The sequence below is a fragment of the Ovis canadensis genome, chromosome 18 (assembly GCF_042477335.2).
Source record: "Ovis canadensis isolate MfBH-ARS-UI-01 breed Bighorn chromosome 18, ARS-UI_OviCan_v2, whole genome shotgun sequence".
NCBI lineage: Eukaryota > Metazoa > Chordata > Mammalia > Artiodactyla > Bovidae > Ovis > Ovis canadensis.
Window position 1 is genome coordinate 78,403,463 of NC_091262.1, and position 25,343 is coordinate 78,428,805.

The following is a 25,343-nucleotide window of genomic DNA, read 5'->3' on the forward strand; positions in this document are numbered from 1 at the left end:
TGTCCCTCCAGACCCCACTCCCGCTGTTCAAAGCTGTGTCCTTCCTGTTGCCCTTTGTGCGAACCTGCCTGCAGTGCAGGAGACCCTGCGGGTTCGATCTCTGGGTGGGGAAGATCCCTTGGAGAAGAGAGAGACGAGTAAAACTGTGTGGTTGGATATACAGGACACCAAGCTGACTGTACGCTTTAAAGGCGTGTTTGGGCTCAGGGGTGAAATTTTCCTAGAGAGAGGGTGCTTTCACAGTCAAATGAACCTTGGAGCCAGAGTGAAGACTGTGTTTTCCTTATCCACCAACTTACTGAGTAGCGAGAGCAGTAGAGTCCTGAAGTGGACGGAGGCAGATCTGCTGTGCTGCTCTTGATAAAACTGTGTGTTTTCCTCGTCTTTGTTGGGGCGTTACGATAATCAGGTCCCTGTTGTGAATGAAGCTCACTCTGCCTGGCAGAAAAATGTGAACACAGCCTTGCCTCGCAGAAAGGTGGGCGATCCAAGGAACACGGCCTGGTGTTTGGGGGCCGGTCCTTTACCGAGAACTCCGCCCACAGCCAGTCCAGCTCGTTCTGCAGCTGCAGCCCTCTGTGGCCTGACTGCGTGCGCTCCCTTAACCCTGGACTCCCAGGAGTCTTCCCTCTGCTCCTGAAACGGGTTTAGTCACAGATCTGCATGTTCTGCTCTGCTTCCCCGTCTCTGAACTGAAACTGCAGAGCGTGTTTTGGGACTTAGGAGAGTGTTGTAGGTTCTTCTGGCTCCGCACAGCGAGAATTTGGCGAGAGGCAGGGTGACAGGTAAGGAAAGGGTTTATTAGTGAGTGGAGGACACTTGTGTGAGAGAGAAGCAGGCGGGCCAGGGAGCACTGCCCAGAACTTCGTGAGCCATGGGTTTATCATCACAGGAAAAGTGGGGCGGGGGAGAGGACCCTCACTCTTGGGTAGACCTCACACTTCCACCGTCAGCTCCTCCTCCTCGTCGGGCAAGGAATGTTCTTGTCCCCAGATGGCAAGACTGGACTGCGGTGGCGTGTGGGTGTGCGCGCAGTGAGAAGCACGCACACCGGAGGGTGGCGCCCACCTCGGGTTTCGGTGGAATGCCACCCCCTCCTTATGGTTTTTCTTTCTCCTGTGTGCCGAGGAGCATATCCCAGGAATCGTTAACTCCCTGACCCCTCCCGGGGAAGGAGCTGCGTCTCATTCCGTCAGTTATTTCCTGTTTAGGGCTCATCTCAATATTCTGTTGCATGGTTTTGTTGCTGAGCGAGCCTGCTTGCTTTGACGGGTGAGCAAACTTGCTTTGTTGAGTGATTATTAACACCGGGTCTCCCATACCTTTTTCTTTACTTAGGATTCCCTAGTGGGATTAACTGTTTAATCACCCTCTCTGTCCCTTTACTGCGTCCCTGTCAGAACCATTGTTTTCTTCCTATGAAACCCTTCCAAACCCAGCACTGCACACACTTCCTTTAGAGCCTTTTCTGACCACTGTGGCAGAAACACATTTTCCCTTTTTGACGAAACTCCCATGCGGCACTCAGGCTGTCAAGCACCCAGTCAAATAGCTCGTGCTTCTCATTCTCAGCTTCCTGACTTGGTTGAGGATACTTGAAGGCAGAGCAGTATCTTCTTCGTTCCATCTGTCACACTTGAGCAGAGTGGATGCAGCCCAGCTTCTCAGCACTTTTTATTTACTCATTTTTATTACTTATTTCAAACCTCCTGCCATATGCCAGTCATTGTTATAGGCTGAGAAGGGGAAGTGGCAGGAAAAAGGCCAATTTGCTGCCTTTTTGACGTCTGTTTACTTCTGAGCATGAAGGCAAGATTGAAATTTCGAGAGAGGTCCTGAATCTGGGGAGCAGGCCCTCTTGTGCCCGGGGAGATCAGGAGAAAGGCCTGAAAGGACCAGGTGGTAGATTTTCGAATCTGTAGGGAGTTAAAAGGGTTAAAAAATGCATGTGAAATTTAAAGAGTCTTTATATATTTTAATGAAAATATTCTGATTCTTCTGGATTCAAATGCAAACAAGATAACACGTGTGCAATTGTACCCACTATATTCCAGGCACTTTTGTTATCATCTCTAATTTTCCCAGCAATCCTCAAAGCTCAGCATTATATCTACTATTTTATCTAAGGGGCACCTAAGTTTCAGAGAGGTTAGATCCCTTTCTCACACATCTGCCTAATTGGTAAAGCTGAAAATCTGACCTATGTCTTCTAATTAAAACGTCAATGCTTGTTTTTATCATTCTGCCCCTAATTTTGTGAAACAGAGTCTGTGAGGTGTTCTGGCTCCATGTGCTTTACGTAATGTTTCGTTGGTAACTGACTGTATCGCACTGTTGAGCCCTGACTGTGGTCAGTGACAGCCTGCTGAGAACTTCATTCGCCTGAATACGTGCAGTACTTTACTCATCAGAGTCCTGTGAGGGGGCTGCTGGCATTGTCCTGTCTGTTCCGCAGCTTGTCCAGCTTCACACGAGCTGGCACTTGAACCCGCGCCGTCTGACTCTGGGACCTGTGCCTTTACTGTCTTAGTCATACGAGGGGCTTTGTGGCTGAAGAGAGTTCTGTGGTCACTTGGTTGAGAAAAAGCGCACAACCCACCCACCCCCCGCCCCGCCCCTGCAGAGTATCATGAAAGCTCTGATGCGTCCTGCAGGGGCAGCTATTACATGTGTGAGTTTTGCCCCTGAGTTTCCCATGTATGTTTGATGAAGGGATTTGTGCTGCTTAACATTTGCATGCATGCTAAGTCGCTTCAGTCATGCCTGACTCTTTGCGACCCCATGGACTGTAGCCCACCAGGCTCCTCCGTCCATAGCATTCTCCAGGCAAGAATACTGGAGTGGGTTGCCATTTCCTCCTCCAAGGGACTCTTCCCCACCCTGGGATTGAACCCGAGTATTTCTGCATCTCCCGCACTGTCAGGCAGGTTCCCCACTAATAGCACCTAACACTAAATTTTTAGTTCAAACTCTGGAAAAATTCTGCTGTACAGGAAGGAGAATCTGAGCCTGGGAATTAGAAGAGGGAGGAAAGAGAATTGTTCAGTCACTAAGTCATGTCCTACTCTTTGCAAACCCATGGATTGCAGTATGCCAGGAGAAGAGAATATTCAGGGGGAAGTACATAAATGGAGGAAGATAATAAGGCCTGAGATTTGAAGTCTCATTTAGGTATGAGTTCAGGCCTCTGCTCTTACTGGCTGTGTATTGTAATTTGGGGGGCAAATCATTTTTTATTCTTTTTGGGTCTCACTTGCCTTACCTGTAAAATATTATTGTGAGGAAAAGTGTGATTGTATATGCAAAAATGCTTTGTTAACAGTAAAACTCATGTAAGTTTTTTTTCTTTTTTCAGTTGGTGTTTACCAAGTTCATTTCCACTCTAGTACCCAACACAACGTCTACCAGCTATTCGAAGATCAGTTAACAGTTGTTGGATGAATGAGTGGCTTTCATCTTTTAGGTCTCAGGGTTCTGTAGCTGGTATGTTACAACTGAGAAATGTTTTACAATGAGGCTTTGCTTCTTGGATTTTCTTTCTAAATTGTGTTTTGTGTGTGTTAAAGATGTTTATTTATCTGGCTGCATTGGGTATCGGAGCACATGGGATCTTTACTTGTGGCTCATGGATTCTGGTGTGGTGTGTGGGCTCAGTCGTTGTGGCGGGTGGGCTTGATTGTTGCCGCATGCGGGATCTTAGTTCCCCGACCAGGGATCGAACCCGTGTCCTCTGCCTTAGAAGGCAGATTCTTAACCACTGGACCAGCAGGGATGTCCCCCTAAATTGTATTTTTGCTAGGTTTTCTGTTTTTGGAATTTAATGAAGTCACCCAAGTGGAAAATCAAGACTCACTCACTTTGTTGTATTCCAATTTGGACTGCTGAGGCAGTTTATTTTGTGTTTTTCTGATATGTCCCTGGCAACTAGAAATTTTTGGACAGTTCCAAAACGGTAAATTGCATTCAACAGTGTGCATGTGGTGGCTTTTTTTTTTTTTTCTTTAATAGCACTGCTGAGTCTCAGATGTGCCCACCCATCTGTGGTTTATTTTTTAAGGAATTTCTAATATATCACCCTCTCGATGTAATTACTCTTGATGTTTCCGTGCTAAAGTCTAGCTGTTTTAAAGGACTGTCAGGAGAAGACACTTGCTGCACTTCTGCGCACCAGTGCAGGTGGGGGAGTGCTGCCGAATCAGAGCGCTCTTTGGCAACTTCAGATAAGTCGCTTGTGGTTTCTTCTGTTTTTATTCAGTCACCAAGTTGTGTGCAGCTCTTTGCTACTCCATGGATTGCAGCACACCAGGCTCTCTTGACTTTGTGCTTTTGCTTTCCAATCCCCTGTGATGAGAAGGACTTTTCTTTTTAATATTTACTTTTTAAAAAATTTGGCTGCACTGGATCTTAGTTGCAGCATGTGCGATCTAGTTCCCCGACCAGGGGTTGAACCTGGGCCCCCTGCATTGGGAGCACAGGATCTTAGCCACTGGACCCCCAGGGAAGTCGGAAAAGGACATCTTTTTTTGATGTTAGTTCTAGAAGGTCTTGTAGGTCTTCATAGAACCATTCGGTCTCCTCTTTGATATTAGTGGTTGTGGCATAGACTTGGATTACTGTGATGTTAAATGGTTTGCCTTGGAAATGAACTGGGATCATTCAGTCATTTTTGAGATTGCACCCAAGTACTGCATTTTGTTGACTATGAGAGCTACTCCGTTTCTTCTAAGGGATTCTTGCTCATAGTAGGGGGTATAATGGTCATCTGAATGAAATTTGCCCTTTCCTGTCCATTTAGTTCACTGATTTCTAAGATGTCAATGTCTTGCCATCTCCTGCTTGACCACTTCCAATTTACCTTGATTCGTGGACCTAACATTCCAGGTTCCTAGGCAATGTTATTTACAGCATTGGCTTTACTTTCACCCCCCAGACACATCCACAGCTGAGTGTCATTTCCACTTTTGGCCCAGCCTTTCATTCTTTCTGGAGCTATTTCTCTGCTCTTCCCCAGTAACATATTGGATACTTTCTGACCTGGAGGCCTCATCTTCTGACGTCATATTTTTCTGCCTTTTCATACTGTTCACGGGGTTCTTGAGGCAAGAATACCGGAATGGATTGCCATTCCCTCCTCCAGTGGGTCACGTTCTGTCAGAACTCTCCGCTAGGACCCATCCCTTTTGAGTGGCCCTGCGTGGCGTGGCTCATGGCTTCTTTGAGTTACGCAAGCCTCTTCGCTGTAACAGGTCTGTGGTCCATGAAGGGGAGTTGTGTTTCAGCACCTGGCCAGAGAGACAGGGATGAGCTTAAGGGTATTTCAGTGGGTCTGATGTGGCACAAAGATCGAGGGTCTGGGTGTTTTTGTTTGATTATTTTTGGCTGTGCTGGGTCTTTGTTGCTGTGCATGGGCTCTCTAGTTGCGGCTGGCGGGGGCTGTTCTTGGCAGCGCATGGCCTTCTCATTGCAGTGGCTTCCCTTGTCGCGGAGCACGGCCTCTGGAGCTCAGGCTCAGGAGTTGTGACTTATGGGCCTAGTTGCTCCGCAGCTTGTGGAGTTTTTCCGGACCAGCGATCAAACCCATGGCCCCTGCCTTAGCAAGTGGATTCCCATCAACTGCTCCACCGGGGAAGTTCAAGGAGATTTTTTTTAAAGAGAGACAACCAAATTACATTTTAGCACACCTGTTTGCTTCCCGGACTAGCGCTGTTATTCTCAAGAGAGGCTGTGTTGTACACACCAGCCGTTTCTGGAGAGGGGGGTTAGGTAGAGGCGAACCAGCAGTCTGCCCCCAGTCACCTGACCTGGTCATGCAGTTTGTGTGGGCCAGCCATGACCCAGCCCCCTGCCTTGGTGATTGGCTCAGGTGCAGGGTGACATCTGAGTCCTCCCTGGGACCCCTGCTGGGCTAGAGCTGTTAGGAAAGGTGCCGTCATGTCGGGATCAAGAAAGCCTCAAGTCATTGTAGCCCTCTTTCCCACCGTGTGGGTAAAGACCGTCTGAAAATGAAGCCAGAGAGGGTGGTAGGGTTCAGCAAAGGCCAAAGAAATGGAATTCTCCTGGCATCGTTGAGCCTGTGTGTCCTGCGTGCCGTCCTGCTTAATCCAGACTTAGCTCAGTGCCTTATCTTTTTTGTACTGTATGAACTAATTGCATTTTTCCCCATTAGTGTCTGTCACTTACAACCTAAAGAATCCCAAATAATTCAAAACCATGCAAGACAAATAAAAACAGAGTAAAACCTGTACCGTTTTTACCTCCAGAGGAGATGAGTGCCCCGGTAATCTTCTGAACTGTCAGACCACGTCCACTGGATTGTATCCATCAGGCTTCCAACAGAGGATTGTGGTCTGGGACACTTGTGGACTGAATTGTGTCCCCCTAAATTTGTGGGTCGAAGCTCTCAGCCCCATTGTGACTGTATTTGGAGATGGGGCCTTTAAGGAGGTACTGAAGGTCAAACCGGTCGTAAGGCTGGAGGCTTCGTCCGCTGGGACTTGTTCCTTTAAGAATAGCAGAAAAAGAAAAAAAAGAATAGCAGAGTCTCCAGGAGACCTCTGGCACAGAGGAAGGCTGTGTGAGGCGCAGGGAGGAGCGGCGTCCACAGTCCAGGGGAGAGGCCCCGTGAGGAAGCCGCCTGCCCACACCTCGAGCTGGACTCCGGCCTCCTCCTCCTACGAGGAAGGGCGTTGCGACTGCTGGGACACCCAGTCCGTGGTATTTCATTACGGCCGCCCAAGCAGACACATTTAAAACAGAGAATAGGATGCTCAGGCAACTCAGGATGTCGTCTGAAGACAGTCTGTGAAGGGCTTGGGGGGTACTTTCAGAAGAAGAAAGGGCACCTTTAGAACTGAAAAAGCTCTTGAGTTCTCCTCTGGCTCATCGCACTACGAGCCACTTTTTTGGACCCAGTATTTAAATACTTTTCTTTTTCGACAGGGTCCCTTGAGGCGTTTCCAGCGGGAAAGGGAAGTAATATTTACTGAACACCCTCTGTGTCTCTGGCAATTTATAGTTATTATATCCTCGTTTATCATTCAGAGCTAGACCATAGGATACAGATGGGACAGCTTCTGTAAATTCTGCTACTAAGTGCCAAGAGCTCTATTTTAATACATTATTTAATTAACACCACACTCAGCAAGTAAGGAATTACCTCCCTCTTACGGACGAGGAAACCAAGCGGGGAAGGGCCTGAACTTGGGCATGATCGCCAGGGTAGCTCTCAGCAGAGCCCGGTCTAGGACTCAAGTCTGATGACTCCTATTCTGTTGCCTTTCTCCCTGTGCCCTGTAAGGACGGGAAGTGCAGACCTGGGAAGGCTGAGGACCCGAGGCCAGAAGAGGCAGAACAAAGCCAGACCCGTCCTACACGCAGGGTGAAGGCACTTCCCTCGAATGTACTCCCTCGCAAGAAGTTAACCCTTTCTATGGATCTTCCCACTCTTTTTGCTCTGACATTTTCCTACCTACGCCCAAATTTATACATCAGTCAGTCAGACCTTCCCTGGAGTTAGAGACCAAGAGGAAAGGCTTCCCCGGTTAACTCTTTGTTGGCCTCATGTTTAATTCTCATTTGGTCCATGAGTAGCTCCGTTCATCAAAGTCACTCAACTGTCTTGTGCCTCAGTTTCTTCTGTTTTCAGATGGCAAAGTGAGCATGAAGAGCTGATGAATACGTAAAGTCTCACACTAAAAAGTCATGGTATCATTATTACGTTCATAATGTAGGAATATATAATGTATAGTCGTATATGTTTTGTCTTTGAATATGAATATGACTATTATTGGCAATAATGGTCCACCTTCTGTTGTCCCCTTTAATTCCAAGACCTTCAGGAACACAGTATTAATTAAAGGAGGAAGTGGTGTTTAGCAGCATGGAGAGGATGCATCTGAAAAGCTACGAGAACTCCTGGGTGTGAGACTGAGCTCTAGCAAGCCGTGAGATGTGGGCAAGTCCCTCACGCAGGCTTTGAATGCCCTCCTTCAATGTGGTGATGGATAACCTCCCACATCTGCCTCACAGGACAGCTTCCTTAATTGGAGGCGTGATGTTTGTGCCTTCATTACGGTGCGGGGAAAGGAGGGGGAGTAGAGCGCGCCGTGTGCCATGGCCTGGCTTCAGGGCGACTTGCCACCTGCTAGTGGCCTTGAGCCACTCCTGGCTTCAGTTCACTCCTATCTAAAGTGGAAAGAATAATAATAGATGTGAAGAGTCCAGTGTGCTGTAGGTGCTCAGTAAATGTCTTTAGAGAGAGAGTGTTATTAGACGTATACCCTGGATATGACATTTTCAATATCACCAAATGGCTTGCACCATGGATTTGGACCCGATGGATAAATTTGTCTTAGTGTATTTTTCCAGATACTCTTTGGCGAACAGTTTTTTATTTTTGTGAAAATGCTGATGTCTGTCTTAGAAAACTCTCTCTGAAAGTTTTGCTTTTGATTTGCAGAGAGTAGAACATTTCTAAGGCGGGAATTAATTACCCGAGCACAGACAGAGTGAATCGAATCAGAGACTAGTGGATAGTGGTGCCGTGTCCTCTCGAGCAGCCCTCACGGACGGAAATAGAACCCAAGCTGCAAGTGGGAGCCATGTGCAGCATTTTAAATATTCAATCGCCCTGTTAAGTAAAAGGAACAGATAAAATTAATTTCAACAATCTCTTTATCTAAAAGTACTGCATCTAAAATATTATAATTGCAACACGTAATCAGCAGAGAAACTATTGATGAGCTATTATTGGATGACTTTTGGTTCTAAGTCTTTGAGGTCTGGTGTGTCTTTTACACTAGTATCGCTCCTCAGACCAGCCCGTTTCTGCTGCTCCTGGTCACACGTGCCTCAAGGCATGGCTTTGGACCCTGCAGCTCCTGAGTCCCCCTGAACTGAGAAGGAAAAGTAACTCAGACCTCTGTTACATTATTGCCTTTAGCAAATGGACTCGAAATTGCTGGGCCAAATAGAATCTCCAGATTTGTGCAGTATTCCTTGCTCTGTATTGGGTTTCGCTGCTTTTGGAGGTTTCCAAACACTTCGTGAATTGCTTCTGATTTCTCTGTTCCTGACAAGAGCACCACGGAGACTCTGCCTCTTTAACCCCCATGTCTGTGGGCAGCGGCCCCCGAGCAGGAGTACACCGTGACAGGGCTTCAGCAGCAGCCCCCGAGCTCGAGGCAGCCCCTGTGCTTTCTGTTGGGGGAGTGGGGATGCTCTTTTTGGTGACTTGGAGCCCTTTTGAAAAATTAATGGAAATTATTGCTATAGTCACTGAGAAAGTCTGACGTGCTTAAGCCACAACGTTGTGTGCAGTTTCGGGGGAATATGGATCCAGGAGCCAGGCTGCGTACCTCCAGCGTTGAGTGAGGCGTGTGGCCGGCCCCCATTTGTGAGGGAGGGGAGAGTTGGGGAGCTCACAGCACGCTGGACAGGGCTGGCGGCAGAGAACAGACACACAGTTGGCACCTGCAGTTGCCCCCGGACAGAGCTTTCTAATTTAAAATCTTTTAATTCTTCATGCCACACGACATTTCTTAAACACAGAGGTTTTGCTTAAACACACACACGTAGCAGCAACCCCTCTATCCAGAATCCCATGTTAGAACTGTCCAGAGATTTCCCTAGGGACACAGTGGTGGGGCACAGTGGTAAGACTCTGTGCTGTCAATGCAGGGGGTCTGGGTTCAATCCCTAGTCTGGGAACTAGGTCACGGATGCCGAGGAGGAAGATTGAAGATGCTGTGTGCCTCAAATAAATACTAAAAAAAAAAAAGAGGATGTACTTTCTATTAAAAAAGAAAGAACTGTTGAGAAAGCTTCATACAAAGCCATAGGAAAATAAACATGGGCTGAGCACTCCCAGGCTGCCGGGCGCTGGGGAAGATAAAGTCAAACCTGGTGACTGCCCTCCCGGAGCCCACAGTGACAGACCCAGAAACAGACAGTGTAGTGGCATCCGAGCTGCAGAGCTGGGGTTGGGGGACCTGACACGCATGTGCTGCTGGGTGTGTGCTGAAAAGGTTCGGAGCCTGAAAGCGGTCCTCCCACATAATTTGCATAATTTGTGGTCGTGGGGACTGCATTTATGCTTTCCCCTAAGGGGGTAAAAAAGGCAGAAACTGTTCGAAGAAAAGCTGGGCACAGAGACGTTGACAGAGGAGCTCGTTCCAGCTGGTGTGTTGATACGACCCCATCCCAGGGTGGTGAGCCTCCTGCATGGGGTTGATGGAGTTAGAGCCTCCTGTGAACTGTGGGTGGGAAAGGGCTATGGAAAGTGGGGGACCACTGAGAGGCAGGAGCCAGACGAGGAAGCTCTGAGGGGATATCTTCTCATTGGGACACTGAGGTAGAGAGGGGACTCGCTTGTCCAAGGCCAGTGGAGGACGGATGGGAGACTCAGGACCAGCTGCCCAAATCCCGTGCCTCCTGGGCTCTTTCCTCTGTGCCCCAAGGGGAGTGTCTCTTGAGTTTAGGATTTTATGGAGGCTGCAAGCACATGGGATTAGCGTGGCGTCCTTTGTGTTTACAGGGCAGGGAGCATCTAGGAAAAGTTCTGAGTGACAGTTACTATCCCAAAGGCCAGGCTGGCAGAGGTTTCTTTACATATATGTAGAAAAGCAGCCCATTGCTTTGTACTTGCTTTGCAGGATGCCCATGGCTTATAGGTCTGCTGTTGCCTCATCAGTCCCAGGCAGCGTCAGGATCAGCCACCTTATTAAATCATCTTACAGGGGATTGCCGGGGTCCAGCCCCGGTGGATCCAGGGAATTCGAAGCGGGGACGGCGCTGGCGAGGAAAGACTTATTTATTTATTAATATAAGATTAGATCAGGAAGAAATAGTGTAGTAGGAAAATTTAGTGGAGAAAAGAGGCTGATTAGCTTGGCTTATGTGGAAAACCAATAAAGTTCCGGACAAGGAACTTGCACCGTCTACGTTAGTCCGCCGGCGCCCGTTTGAATATCGGAGAGTGCCCCGCCTTGGGTGCTCTCTTACGGATCTTAGAAGCCGGGACAAGTAAGTAGACACAGTGAGCCTCCACGTTCCAAGGGATCAGCCTGAAAAAGGAGAGGGAGGGAGCAAGAGAAAGAATCGACACGGGGGAGGCCAGGCTTGTGCAAAAAGACCCTCCAACTTTATTATTTAAAAGGTGTTTATATACCCTAAATTTTGCATAATGGAAGATACAGAGTTACCCAGGGGCAGCAGTCCTGACCCTTTCTGTATATCTTTTTTGTATACAAAAGGTCTCAGGTGATTTACATTATCTTCTGGCCAGGAGGCTCGCTAACACTTTTTTGGCTCTCTTTCTTAATGAACGTTAATCTTGTTTCCCCTGAAGTGTTTTTCTTTAATCTGCATCTCCTTAAAGCACTAAAGTTACATCTCTATAGAACAAAGGTGCAGTGGGTTATAACAAAGAAGGTACTTAACTCAAAGATCTAATGTTGCTAATACCAGGTCTACTACTTGTTTTTCTATATACCAACTATATCTAAAAATAAAGGATATGAAAATTTGGCAGCAAGTATTGGCTCAACAAATGAAACTTTTAATCAGTCCTATTCTAATGATTTTGACTCCTCAGAAGCCCCTACATTCCTAGGATGTTTTAAGCTTCCTGTGCCTCCTGCAGTCAGGAGCCTCAAACAATCAGAGGCGCCGCTGTAAGTCCTGCAGGCAGGCTAGAAAGCCATCAGAGGGGTTTTTTGGATTGAAACACTCTTTCAAATGCAGAAGACTAAAGCCCTGAATTTTTTCCCAGAGAATGTCAGAAGAGTGGAAAAGCAGGCAGATTCTTATTTTTTGGGGTACATGCTCAGGAAATGCCAGGGGGAAAACCTGAGATCTGACTCGACCCTGCCCATCAGATCTCTGCCGCATGACCTTTTCACGGGTGGAATTCCTCACGCTGGCTTCCGGCAGGGGATGAAATAGGCCAGGGTAGAGAAGTGAAGAGATTTGCCTGGGGTCCCACTGCCGCTCAAGGACAGAGCTTGCACTGGTCTGCATCTCGTGGTCCCAGGGTCAGGCCATTTCACGGTCACAGACTGTTCTTCCTCCATCCAGTAGTCCTCCGTTTAAACAACTGCCTGTGTCTGGTCCTGCGTCGGGGCCTGGGGCTGCAGAGATGCTCAAAGCGGTGTCCCACCCAGTGGCTCAGTTAGGTGGTGGTTTCCCAGAGGACGCAGCGCTGCAGTAGACACAGCTGGATGGAGCAGGTTGTTGTCTGCCCTGCCTGTTCCCTTGCGGGTTCACAGATAGGTCTGTTTGTTCTCAATCAGTTTGGGCAGGACCTTGATTAATCATTTCCCAGCTATGAACTCAAAGTTGAAAAAGAGGCTGGTATTGGTGGGAAATCAAGATTATTAAAATTTTAGAGCTGAAAGGCTTTGTGAAGGGCTGGAGTTGATCTCCGGAGGGCCCGACAGCTGGAGCAGCTGGATCTAGTCACTGTCGCATAGATGACCTCAAGGCAGCGACTTCGAAGACACTCCGCTGCAGCCGGAGGAGGCGGAGCTCCGTGGCCAAATGTGCCTGTTGTCAGAATGCAGAGATGTTAGCGGCATGTGTCAAACACAGATACATTAGTTCACAGATTGCAGGCCAGGATGATAGGGGGTTTTTTGTTTTTGTTTTTTAATTTTTAAATCGTGAACTCTGTTATTAGCTAGATCTAGACTGATGAAATTGAAGTGCAATTCAGTGGAAGTTGAAGAGTCCCGCAAACTAGGAAGTGCCCACCCAGGGTTGTATGGAATGTGATTCCACTGCTCTGCCAGAAAGATCACATTGTATTGTAAGGTAGCAAATATGATGTTGTGGGGTGACTTTGATTTGGCTTGGTGATGGGGAAAACCGTAATTCTTGCAAATGTTGCTACTTCATAGTGATAACTTGCGGTGGAATTTTCTCTCTAATTTTTCCCATTGCACTGAATGAACTGCATTCCTTAGTTGAGAGCTACTGCTGGAGACCCCTGTGAACAGATAAACTGGCACCCGGATAAATTGGCCTTCCCTGTATTTCTAGAGGTCCACACCCCTCTGACAAGCTTCTCTGACAGTGACATCCTGTTTTTCAGGAGTTTTTCCCCATTCATTGTTTTATTTAATCTTCACAAGCAGAGTGGAAACGAAGAAGCTGACTCAGACCAGATTCAAAATGGTTTGAGCCTCAGTGCCGACTGTACTCGGGGCCTGCTCATCTCGCTCCCTCATTTGAAAGCTGAGATGACAGTCCTGGAAGGTGACTCGTTTCCCTGAGACCCGGAGCCCGGCAGCTGTAGCCTGTGCGTCCCCCATCCAGCACACCTGCCCCTGCATCCTTGAAGCCCGGTGAGGGCATCAGTCACAGGAGAAACGTTAGCAGGGGCTAAGCCGTCAGCAGCAGAACTGCCTGAAACAGCAGCCAGGCTTTTTGGACAAAGATATTTTTTAAGAAGACTTTTTTTTTTTAATTAGTTCATTAACAAAGTAATTCTGTCTCCTGTCGGCAGAGGCTAAGGAGCTCAGCTATAGCAGCTGCCTCCCTAGTAACAGGTTTTATTGGCTACCCTCAGAAGCAGCATCATTGGCTTTTGTGGAATAGAGGATTTAAAAATAGACTGGACTTGGTTTGCAGAGCGGGGAGGGCTCCTCAAGGTGAGCTGGCAGTTTTCTCGCTGTGAGGACAGGCAGCGATGCGCAGAGAGGCGGGGGCGCCCTGCAGTTAGGCGGGAGGCCTCCAGTCAGGGCCTCCGCCTCCACCACCGGGGGCCTGCGTGCTTGCCCTCACAGTACAGCCCTTTCAGAGGGACCTCCCCTCATCTCCTCACCCCCTTCGTGGGCTGCAGCAGGCTGAGGAGCAGGGCTGGGGCGAGGCGCCTGTCCGCTGCCCGAGAGGGTGCTGACCGAGGCCTGCCCTGCTCTGCAAGCTTGGGAATGCTGGGTAAAGAAAGCATTTCATCCTTCTGAGCTTAAGAAAATATGTTTTTATCTTGGCCTCTTCTACCGACCGACCGATTGCACTGATGAGGCTGTTGTGATGACTGAGAGTGTGAAACCAGCCTCTTTAAATGCAGATCACTGTAGAAATGTTAAAGGCTGTTCCAGCTAGGAGTCAGAAATAGACCTCCACTGCCTGCCTCCTCCTCTGCTTTTCTCTTTCCCCTCGTCTCTCCCTGTCGGTGCTGCTCTGACTCTAGGTCTCCAGCATCAGTCAAGTTCCTGCCCTGGCCCCTGTCCTTCAGGCTCGTTTCCTTTGCTGCCCAGGTGTAGAGCGGTGCAGGCTGTATGACCTGGGACACCTGTCTGAGGTGCCAGGTCACAGGAGACCTGCGTTCAGGTTCCAGCGTTTCCACTAACTCGCTGTGGCTTTTTAAATGAGCTGCTGCTTCTCTGTGGGCCTGTCTCCTTTACAGAAGGCCTGCTCCACATTGGCACAGTTGACATTTGGGCCCAGGTGATCCTTTGTTGTGGGGGCTGCCCTGCGTATCTCAGGATGTTTACAGCATCGTCGGTCTTACCTAGTACATACCGGTAACCTCCCTGGTTCGGAGCCTGTGCTTTATAATGTTGTTGTTCAGTCGCTAAGTCTTGTCCAACTCTCTGACAACCAGGCTCCGCTGTCCATAGCATTTTCCAGGCAAGAATACTGGAGTATGTTACCATTTCCTTCTCCAGGGGACCTTCCTGACCCAGGGATTAAACCCATGTCCCCTGCATTGGCAGACAGATTCTTTACCTCTGGGCCACCAGGGAATCCTCACTGATTTTCAATAGAGTAAGGGTAATCATAAAACCAGGACCCACTTTGCAGATTATCTTGAGCATCGTATGAAATAGAGTGAGGCATTTTCTAAAATGTAGCACAGTCTTCTGCTGCCTTGATCCCCTGTTCAGGCTGAACGTGCACAGTCGTGGCTCCTAATTGCCCCGCCTGGGAACAGCCTTTCCTGTGCGCTCAGGTCGCCCCGTGCTGTCCCAGCAGTGTCCTTGCAGCCAGCAGCGTGTTGCGTCTGCCCGTCCTGAGTACAGGGGGGTGTTTCGTTTCACTTCACATCCCTGATGTTTCACAGCGCATGCCCTGTCAGAGGTGCCCCACTCATGCTTGTTGAGTGAATACCTCTCTCCCTTGGGAGTAATGCTTTTTCACGTTTCCCCACCCATCATCCGCTTTGACCCTCACCAGAGCTCTGTCAGCCAGAACGGGCTGGGGTTACTTCTCTCGCCTCTCGTGGCTGAGCACACGTGAGGAGGAGGAGGTGGGACAGCCAGCCTGGGTCCTCCTGGCTTCCTCCTGTGCCGTGCCCCTGCTTGGGGAGCTTGGGGAGGGGACTGGCAATAAGTTCAGGTGTTACTCTTTGTCTGCTTTATTCTGTCCCGAGTATATTAATTAAGACTAAATCACTCCGTGATGTTTGTTCTCCCTGTGTGTCTGTGTTTATGGCTAACCGGCAGAATAAAATTATGGAATGAATCGATGAATTCCTGGAATGCTCTGAGGCCACTGTGAGCCCTGGCGATGTTAAGCAGTCTTGACAACTTTTTCCTCCAGCCATTATCCTGAATCCCATGAAAGCCAAGTTGACTTCCAGCCTAATTAGAGCAGTAGGTCACCCAGAAGCAGCTTAGAGCAGAGCTAAAATCTTGAGAAGAGACCTCTCTGATGTGATGTGATATTTTCCCTCCATCTTGTCATTGAAAACAAAAGTGTTGAAATTTCAGATGTAGGATTCCATTCTCTTTAAAGGCTTCTGAGACAGTGAGCCTGCAAGACTGAAAACGCAGAGGGTCAGAACCCAGGAGACACTGTGAACAAAAAGGAGGCATTGGGGTATTTGCTGCTGGTCAGTCACAGTCATGCCTGACTCTTCGCTGCCCCGCAGACCGCAGCATGCCTGTCCTTCACCGTCTCCTGGAACTTGTTCAGACCCATGCCCTTTGAGTCTGTGATACCATCCAGCCAGCTCAACCTATCATCCTCTTCTCCTCCTGCCCTCTAATCTTTCCCAGCGAGTCTTTAGCAAACACAGTGTTGATTAAAAATTTTGATAAACAGAAGTCCTGGACTTAAGCATCAGGAGGCTTGGCTTCCAAATTCAGTTTTTCACCCACTGTTTTGAGACCAGGGTCAGATCTCTTTCACGTGACCTGAGCCTCTTCACGAGGCCATTAAACCCAAAGACAGAAACAAGTCATCTGTTCAAAACAGAGTCCGTTGGACCAGCTTTGGCAGTCACACAGAATCAAACTCAAACAAATCATTCCGTCCAGCCCCCTATAAACAGATGGCCGCTACACTTAAAACTGACCGGATGGCCTGTGTCAAACCCAAACTGTTTTCCCACTCTAAAGCAGGAAGCACGGCCTGTCCGTCTCTGGACTCCGGCGTCGCGCACACTCCCTGCTTGCACCACTGGCCCTGATCGCCTCCCTCGGGACCCCATGAAGGCAGTGCTCCGCCTCTCCAGCGAGCGCCATTTCGCAGGCCCAGAGCGCGCGCTCTCGCTTCCTTTCATCCCTCAGCCAGCCCTCATGCGTTCTGATGGCTGCTTGCCTCACTGTCTTAGTCACCCTCTCAGAATGTTTCCAGGGGCCAGTACCTCTCATGCTGTGATGCCAAAACCTGGTCTCATCATTCCCTCTGTGCTCCGGCCCGACAGGGCCTGGCTGCATACTCCACGGCCTGTATCCCGAAATAACGGAGTCAAACACCCATTCGGCGTTCCTGGTTCAAATTCCAGTAATGAGATGTGTGTACGATACCAATAAGCTGAGTACCTCATGATTTTTCAAGATGACTTGGGGAGATGTTGGACTGATGTTTGGCAAAGGTGCAAAGGTAGTTCAATGAAGAAACCAGTGTCTTTTCAGCAGATGTTCAAGTTGGAACAATTAGATGTGAATATGCCCAAAAAATGAGCTTTGACCTAACTCCTACACATGGTACAAAAGTTACCTCAAAGTGGATGCTAAATCCAAATGTAAAATATGAAACTATAAACATTCTGGGAGAAAACCGGAAACAACCTTCAGGACCTAGGGTTAGGCAAAGGATTTGACCAAAAGCAACCATCCATAAGAGAAAAAAAGAGAGATGAAATGGACTTAGTCAAATTAAAATAATTTTGGTTTTCTCAAAATTAAAAACTGTTAACTCTGTGAAAAGACACTGGGGAGCAACGTAAAGGCACACGACAGACTTGGGAAAATAATCGCGTCAAAGGGCTCGTCTTTAGAACGCGCAGAGAGACTCTCAAAGCTTAACAGCAATGGAACAGCCCAGTGTTTAAAAAGGGGGCAAAAGATCACATAGACATTTCACCAAAGAGGATGTACAGATGGCAGACGAGCACAGGAAAAGACACCCAGCATCATCAGTCGTCAGAGAAACGCAAGTTAGAATTCAGTGAGCTATGAAAACACAGTTACTAAAACGGCTGAAATAAAGAAGACCCCGACGGTGCCATGTGCGGGTTCGAGGACGGCTCTCTGGCGTTGCTGGTAGGAGTAGAAACGGACCGGCTACTCTGGAAGACAGTGCCGTTGGCAGCTTCTTATGCAGTTAAGCGTGTAACCCAGTAATCTCAGTCCTAGAGACTGCATTAGTAGAACATTGTGTGAAAGGAAACGGCGGCGATGGAGAACAGATCAGTGGGAGAAAGTGGCGGGGGGAGGAGTGAGCCCAAAGAGTAGTGGAGGGAGTTTTGGGGGTACGGGAACTCAGTCTGGTTGTGGTGATGGTTACTCATATCCAGACAGGCATTAAGCTCATTCCAAATGAAGTAAAAATCAAAACCAAAGCAAAACGAGTTCTGAGGAACAGACAAAAAGCACCGGGAGTTGGAATGATGAAAAATGGTTTCTCAGTATCCTGCTCCTTTGGATTTATAGTTATGATTACTAATTAACCATAACTAGCTGCTGCTGCTGCTGCTGCTGCTAAGTCACTTCAGTCGTATCCGACTCTGTGTGACCTCATAGACAACAGCCCACCAGGCTCCCCCGTCCCTGGGATTCTCCAGGCAAGAACATTGGAGTGGGTTGCCATTTCCTTCTCCAATGCATGCAAGTGAAAAGTGAAAGGGAAGTCGCTCAGGCATGTCCGATTCTTAGCAACCCCATGGACTGCAGCCTACCAGGCTCCTCCTCCATCCATGGGATTTTCCAGGCAAGGGTACTGGAGTTGGGTGCCATTGCCTTCTCCATAACTAGCTAATTGTCCTTTTATCTTCAAATGCTTGTTAAAGCCGTTGGGTGTCACTGAAAGGAGGCAGAAGGCTTGGAAACATACAGATACTCAACTTACAGCTTGAGAAGTTAAATGTTCTTGGGCCAAGTTCCTAGACTTCCCTTAAAGCCTGAGCATAATTCAAGTTCATGGACATTGCCTTGAAGTCCCAGAGCACGTACACTGCAACAGCTGGATTCCGGGAAGGCCTTTTTAGTCAGAAATCCTATTTCGTTCTATTTTCATTTCATTCTCTAAAAGGCTGACATAACTTGAGAGTTGTCGAGAAAGAGGTCCTTTCTACTGGGATTATTTCTGATGTGAGCCAAAATGGTGAGGTGATTTTCCTCAACAGCCTCCAAGTCCCACCAATTCATAACCAACCCATTTGGAAGCATTGCAGTTGCTATATTGGGGATATTTTTTAAATCATAGCTTTATTCAGACATAATTTACATACCATTAAATTCGTCCAGTTAAAGTGTGCTGTTCAGTACACTTTAATATATTCTGTTTTGCCGATGTTACTGCAGTGAATTTTGGAATATTTTTGTCACCAAAAGAGAAACTCTGTACCGCTTAGCCGTCCTTTCCATTTCCCCCCAGTCTCTTCCCCCAGCAACCACCGAGCTACCGCTGTCTCTGTGGATCTGCCTAAGCCGAGCATTTCAGTAAATGGAAACTTGTAATGTGTGCTTCTCTCTCCTAGCCTGATGTTTGCAGGGTGCCCGCACGTTGTCCATGTGTCACTCTTGGAGATGTTGAATTACACAAGTCCATGCAAGAAGCAGCACTTCCTCTCGTCCCTCCCCTCAAGGGGACAGAGGTGTAGCGGAGGCATCAATGTGATAAGTGAGGTTTGTGAGGTGATGGAATTCCAGTTGAGCTATTTTGAGTCCTAAAAGATGATGCTGTGAACGTGCTGCACTCAGCATGTCAGCAAATTTGGAAAACTCAGCAGTGTCCACAGGACTGGAAAGGCAGTGCCAAAGAATGCTCAAACTACCACACAATTGCACTCATCTCACACGCTAGTAAAGTCATGCTCAAAATTCTCCAAGCCAGGCTTCAGTAGTACATGAACCATGAAATTCCAGATGTTCAAGCTGGTTTTAGAAAAGGCAGAGGAACCAGAGATCAAATTGCCAACATCTGCTGGATCATGGAAAAAGCAAGAGAGTTCCAGAAAAACATCTATTTCTGCTTTATTAACTATGCCAAAGCCTTTGATTGTGTGGATCACAATAAACTGTGGAAAATTCTGAAAGAGAGGGGAATACCAGACCACCTGACCTGCCTCCTGAGAAACCTGTATGCAGGTCAGGAAGCAACAGTTGGAACTGGACATGGAACAACAGACTGGTTCCAAATAGGAAAAGGAGTACGTCAAGGCTGTATATTGTCACCCTGCTTCTTTAACTTCTATGCAGAGTACATCATGAGAAACGCTGGGCTGGATGAAGCACAAGCTGGAGTCAAGATTGCCGGGAAAAATATCAATAACCTCAGCTGTGAAGCGACTTAGCAGCAGCAGCAGCAGCAGCATGCAGATAACACCACCCTTATGGGAGAAAGTGAAGAAGAACTAAAGAGCCTCTTGCTGAAAGTGAAAGAAGAGAGTGAAAAAGTTGACTTAAAGCTCAACATTCAGAAAACTAAGATCATGGCATCTGGTCCCATCATTTCGTGGCAAATAGATGGGGAAACAGTGGAAACAGTGACTGACTTTATTTTGGGGGGCTCCAAAATATTAAAAAACAGAGACATTACTTTGCCAACAAAGGTCTGTCTAGTCAAGGCTATGGTTTTTCTAGCAGTCATGTATGGATGTGAGAGTTGGACTATAAAGAAAGCTGAGCACCGAAGAATTGATGCTTTTGAACTGTGGTGTTGGAGAAGACTCTTGAGAGTCCCTTGGACTGCAAGGAGATCCAACCAGTCCATCCTAAAGGAGATCAGTCCTTAATATTCTTTGGAAGGACTGATGATGCTGAAACTCCAATCCTTTGGCCACCTCATGCGAAGAACTGACTCACTGGAAAAGACCCTGATGCTGGACAAGATTGAGGGCAGGAGGAGAAGGGGACAACAGAGGATGAGATGGTTGGATGGCATCACTGACTCAGTGGACATGAGTTTGAGTAGGCTCTGAAAGTTGGTGATGGACAGGGAGGCCTGGCATGCCGCGGTCCATGGGGTCGCAAAGAGTCACTACTGAGCGACTGGACTGAACTGACTGCATACAGACATTCTGGGGAGAGCGGACCGAAGGAGAGGAGAGGGGCGGGGCCTTAATTGAGCTTTGGTATCTTTCTGTGGTTTTGAGTTTTCTAACTTGAAATAAACAGAACTTTAAAGCAAGGAATATCTGAGTGGAGAACTAATGCCTCCCACTTTTTTTTTACTTTGTATCTGTCTGTTTTAAGAAAGATCTAGTAAATCATATATTTCTAAAATTTCCCTGGGATGGTTTATTTAATTATTTCTCCCCATCATTTTTCCATTACGTAGTTGAAACTACATTCGTTTGTACTCACGATTATTTTTTTCGTGTTTAATATTCCCTTGGATCCCTCATCATGCTTTTTCTCCTTAAATTGTTGTTTGATATTAAAATTGCTAACAAGTGTTCTTTTTATTTGTATTTGCCTTATAACTTTTCATTTATTTTCAGTCCCAAAGTGTCCTTTTGTTTTAACTGGCTTGTGTTGATTGGATAACTCGGGTTCTTTTTTTTTTTTTTTTGGTCCATTCCAACGTGTTATATTCCCTGTCTGTTGACCATTGATTTCAACCCCTTTACAGTAGGCCATGATTGTTAGCGCAGCCGTTTTCAGACTGGGGCACGGTCATTCTTGGGGGGTATCGGTCCTTCCCAGAGCTGCACTGGCAGAGGTAGCCTGAAGGGGGTCAGTTTCCGGAGCTCCCGGTTCCATGTGTCTGGGGTGTGCTGGCTTCCCTTCGTCACGTGACCCCTCGAGGTCCCACTTTTCTCACTGCGTGGAGAGAGGCAGGCATCTCGTTTGCCCTTGCCAAATCTTACGAAGATCCCTTGCTGCAGGATACAGTAACCTTCAGTGGACCAAACAGGAGTAATTTGAGAATGCGTTGGTCCTGAAGGAGCCTCCATGAGCCAAGTAAAGACAGCATCTGCAGGAAATAGCGAAGGGGGCAGCTCTTGTTTCATCCAGGCTGCCGGTTTTGTGCAGAGGGCCGCGCCCCTACCTGTCTAGTTGTCTGTTCTAAAAATAAGAATTTTCTCACTGTGGTGTGGATAAGCATGTTAGAGTTGGAAAATTAGGTTTTTTCTGAGTAGAAAGTGAAACTAATGTGGCTGGACAGTTTGACAGAGCAGACAGGCTCTACCAGTGAAGTTTTAGGGCAGACCTTTTTCATAAACTGAAAGAACTTAAGCTCACATCTTAAGTTGCATTTATAAATATTAGCATATTTAATCCATGCATACCATGTATGATGTTTGTAAGTATTAAATCGTTTGCAATCATCTGAACTTCCTGTCGTGGTCCGAGTGCAGGTTGGAAAAGAATTTCCAGACATGAGACAGAATGAGAGGGAAATAAAGTTTATTAGAGTGGGAGCAGAGAAGGCAATGGCACCCCACTCCAGTACTCCTGCCTGGAAAATCCCAAGATGGAGGAGCCTGGAAGGCTGCAGTCCATGGGGTCGCTGAGGGTCGGACACGCCTGAGCGACTTCCCTTTCACTTTTCGCTTTCATGCATTGGAGAAGGAAATGGCAACCCACTCCAGTGTTCTTGCCTGGAGAATCCCAGGAACAGGGGAGCCTGGTGGACTGCCGTCTATGGGGTCACACAGAGTTGGACACGACTGAAGTGACTTAGCAGCAGCAGCAGCAGAGTGGGAGACGCTGTTAGAACAGCGGGCCAGCTCAAGGGAGAACCGACGCTGACCAGGGGTCCCCAGGGAACAAGGAATGGGCTAGGGGTCTTGCGAGTCGTTTGCTGGTTGAATGCCTCATGTACACTGGGTAGGGGAAGGGTAGGGCAGGTGCCTTCTCCCTCTGGGGTGGGAGGGGGAACGGGTTATACTATTCCATTGACAGTCACAACTTGGGGGCGGGAGGGATGATAAGGGTCTGGGCTTTCTGCCCCTGTGTTCCCAGACCCTCCTTGGCTTTATCTGCTCTCTCGTCCTTGGCTCACCATGAAAAATTATAGATGTTGCCTTAAAAATATGCAGCAGGGTATATAATTTTTCTAAATATTTCTAGAGGGTACATAAGCAGAAAAACTGGGGGACTAGAATAATACACATATTTCTTCTTAGTCTGTATTTTCTATTTTTAACACTTTTTTTTTCCTTGTTTTTTTCCCCCCTCCCACCGCCATCCCCATTCTGATATACAGGCTGAATTTTCTTAAATTGAGTTGAAAACTGAAGACTCTTTTCACTCTCCTAGCTGCTCCTCCTAGCTCACTGTGCCCGTGCTCACTCATCTTTTTCATCATCAGTGTTTGGAGTCTGGTCAGGGTCTGGCTTCCCTGGGTCTCCAGTGTGCTCTGACCTCTCTTCCTCGTAGAGTAACACCGCCCCCCCCCCGCCCCCCCAACACACACACAAGGAACTTTTGTTCAGAGTTAGAAATGCACTCCCTTAAAAAATGGTTTCTGACTATCATTGCTTACTCAAGCATAATTAAACCTCTGGCTGTAAGAAACTTTATCAGATTTTTGCCCCACGCCCCGCCCATTTTTCTAACCATTTAAATCATTTTGCAGTTTGCAGTTCAGTGATATTTTTTGACAACACTGTGCAACCATCGTTACTCTGTCGTTTCAAAACCTTTTTATATCACTTCAAAAGAAAACTCCATGCTTATTAAGTCATCTCTTCCCATACCTCCCTACCATCCCCCCCATATTCATTATATTTTTAGTGGGTTTTTTTTTTTTAATGTTTTGCCATCTTTGGGGGCTCTTGCTGGTTGAGGAGAGACTGCCTTTCCCAGGGCAGTAAATTTACTGTAGACAGTAAATCTGTTGGTGAGTTCACTTTTCGTAAACACACCAGCCAGTCTGCAGTCCATACTCTTAACCTTCTCTGTCTGGCTCACATACCAAGCCAGTATTTCCTCCTGCCCTAAAGCTTCTCCGGGCCCCACAGCCTGCTGGAATTATTCAAACCAGCCAATCCTAGTCTGTTTATTCCGCCCTGCTTTCCCCACGGAAATTCCGAGAAAGGCTGCAGCCCCTGGCCTTCCGCTCTCTCCTTCCTGCCTGCGGACCAGCACTGGCGCCTCTGCAGCACAGACCTTTTGTTTCAGGGGGACGGTGAGTAACATTAACTTTTCTTTCAGTGGCACTGCTGCCACTCAGTCACCTTTATGGATTAAGATCCATACACAAATTAGCACCAGTGTGACGGTGGTGATCTGTGTCCTGTCTCTCTCTGAATTCTACGTTTCTTGTTTAAATGGAATCATACAGTGTGTGGCCTTCATATCTGGCTTCCTTCACTTATCGTAATGATTTCAAGGCTTACCTATGCTGCGGCGTGTATCAGTACCTACCTCCTTTTTATGGCTGAACAGTGTTAAATTATATGCTCCCGCTTTTTTGTAACTAGTTATTTCTTCCTTCATAAATGTTCTTTTGTGCTTAAATATATCCAGTAAAAGTTTTTCAAAGTAAGAGCTGTACCTGAAAATGCATTTCCCCCTCATATTTAAATAATTAGTTTGGTATGAAATGCAAGTATCGAAGGTTTTCCCACTAGAATTCTGAAGATAACATTCTATTGTCTTTTTGCAGCTAGGATGTAGAAGTCTGGTCTGACTTTCATTTTTCTATTGGTGATCTGATTTTACCCTTGGAAGCTTTTTAGAGTTTTCTCTGTGTCTGATGTTTGTAAATATTATAGTCTGGGTGCGTGGACGTGCACACTTACGTGTTTCATTAATCGATTCTGTTTGTCACCCTGTGAGCCTTTTCAGTCTAAGCTGTTAGGTCTTTCTTAGATTCTGAGAGATTCCGTCATTGTTTCTCCAGATGTTTCATCTCTTTCTCTTCCCTTCTCTCACAGGAGTTGGTATTTCTCTCCTTTCCTTGCTCTTCCTTCCTGATGGGCCTTCTGTTGTGTCGTGTCCGTTGCTCATTCGTGTCCGACTCTTTGCGGCGCCCTGCACTGCAGCCCGCCAGGCTCCTCTGTCCCTGGGATTCTCCAGGCAGGAGTTGTGGAGCGGGCCGCCATTTGCTTCTCCAGCGGATCTTCCCAGCCCGGGTCTCCCACACTGCAGGCAGATTCTTTACCATCTAAGCCACCAGGGGAGCCCAGGTCAGTTGTGTGACCTGATTTTGTGTTTTTCATCTCTTGTCAGCTCTTCCACTGAGGCTGCTCATTGAGTTCTTTATTTCAACAGTTATATTTTTACACTAAAAAATTACTTGGTTCTTCTTTCTCACAGCTTATTCCCACCTTATAATTGGATCTTCCCTTATATCTCCAATGGTATAATTATGCTGGTTAAATTTTCAAAGTGTTTCCCATGGTATAGTTTGTCCATAAGAAAAGCTTCTGTGTGTTTCATTTACTATCACACTACTCTACTACAACACTGCTTCACTTTTTAAATTTTTATTTATTTTTATTAAGTATAGTTTATTTACAATGCCATGTTAGTTTCTGGTGTAAAGCAAAGTGATTCAGTTCTATAAAAATATATAAATATGTATGTGTGGGAGGTTTTTTTTTTTCAGATCATTTTCCGTTATAATTTATTACAAGATACAGAGTACATAGTTCCCTGTGCTATATAGGACCTTATTGTTTATCTATTTTGTATCTCTTAATCCCAAACTCCTAATTTACCCCTCCCCTCTCTTTCCCTTTCCCTTTTGGTAGCCATAAGTTTATTTTTGGTGTCTGTGAGTCTGTTTCCGTTTCCTAAATAAATTGATCTGTGTCATGGTTTAGATTCCACATGTAAATGACATCACACAGAGGACTTACTGACTTACTTCACACAGTAGGATAATCTCTAGGTCCAACCATGTTGCTGCAAATGACATTAGTTCATTCTTTCTTATGGCCGAGTAGTATTCCATTGTTGGAGAAGGCAATGGCACCCCACTCCAGTACTCTTGCC

The 25,343-nt window shown here is 47.1% G+C and overlaps 1 protein-coding gene across 8 annotated transcripts in view; it reads left to right on the plus strand.

Annotated features, from left to right (window-relative positions):
- Positions 1-25,343, plus strand: part of EVL (Enah/Vasp-like) — a 147,882-nt gene that overhangs the window by 52,400 nt on the left and 70,139 nt on the right. The window contains exon 1 of one of the 8 annotated variants that reach the window (XM_069559752.1): positions 22,988-23,529. The exons of 6 other annotated variants lie outside the window; for them this stretch is intronic. The gene's annotated coding sequence lies outside the window, so the exon portion shown is untranslated. Of the gene's footprint in view, positions 1-22,987; positions 23,530-25,343 lie in introns of those variants that run through there. One more of the 8 variants, XM_069559757.1, reaches the window with a different exon arrangement.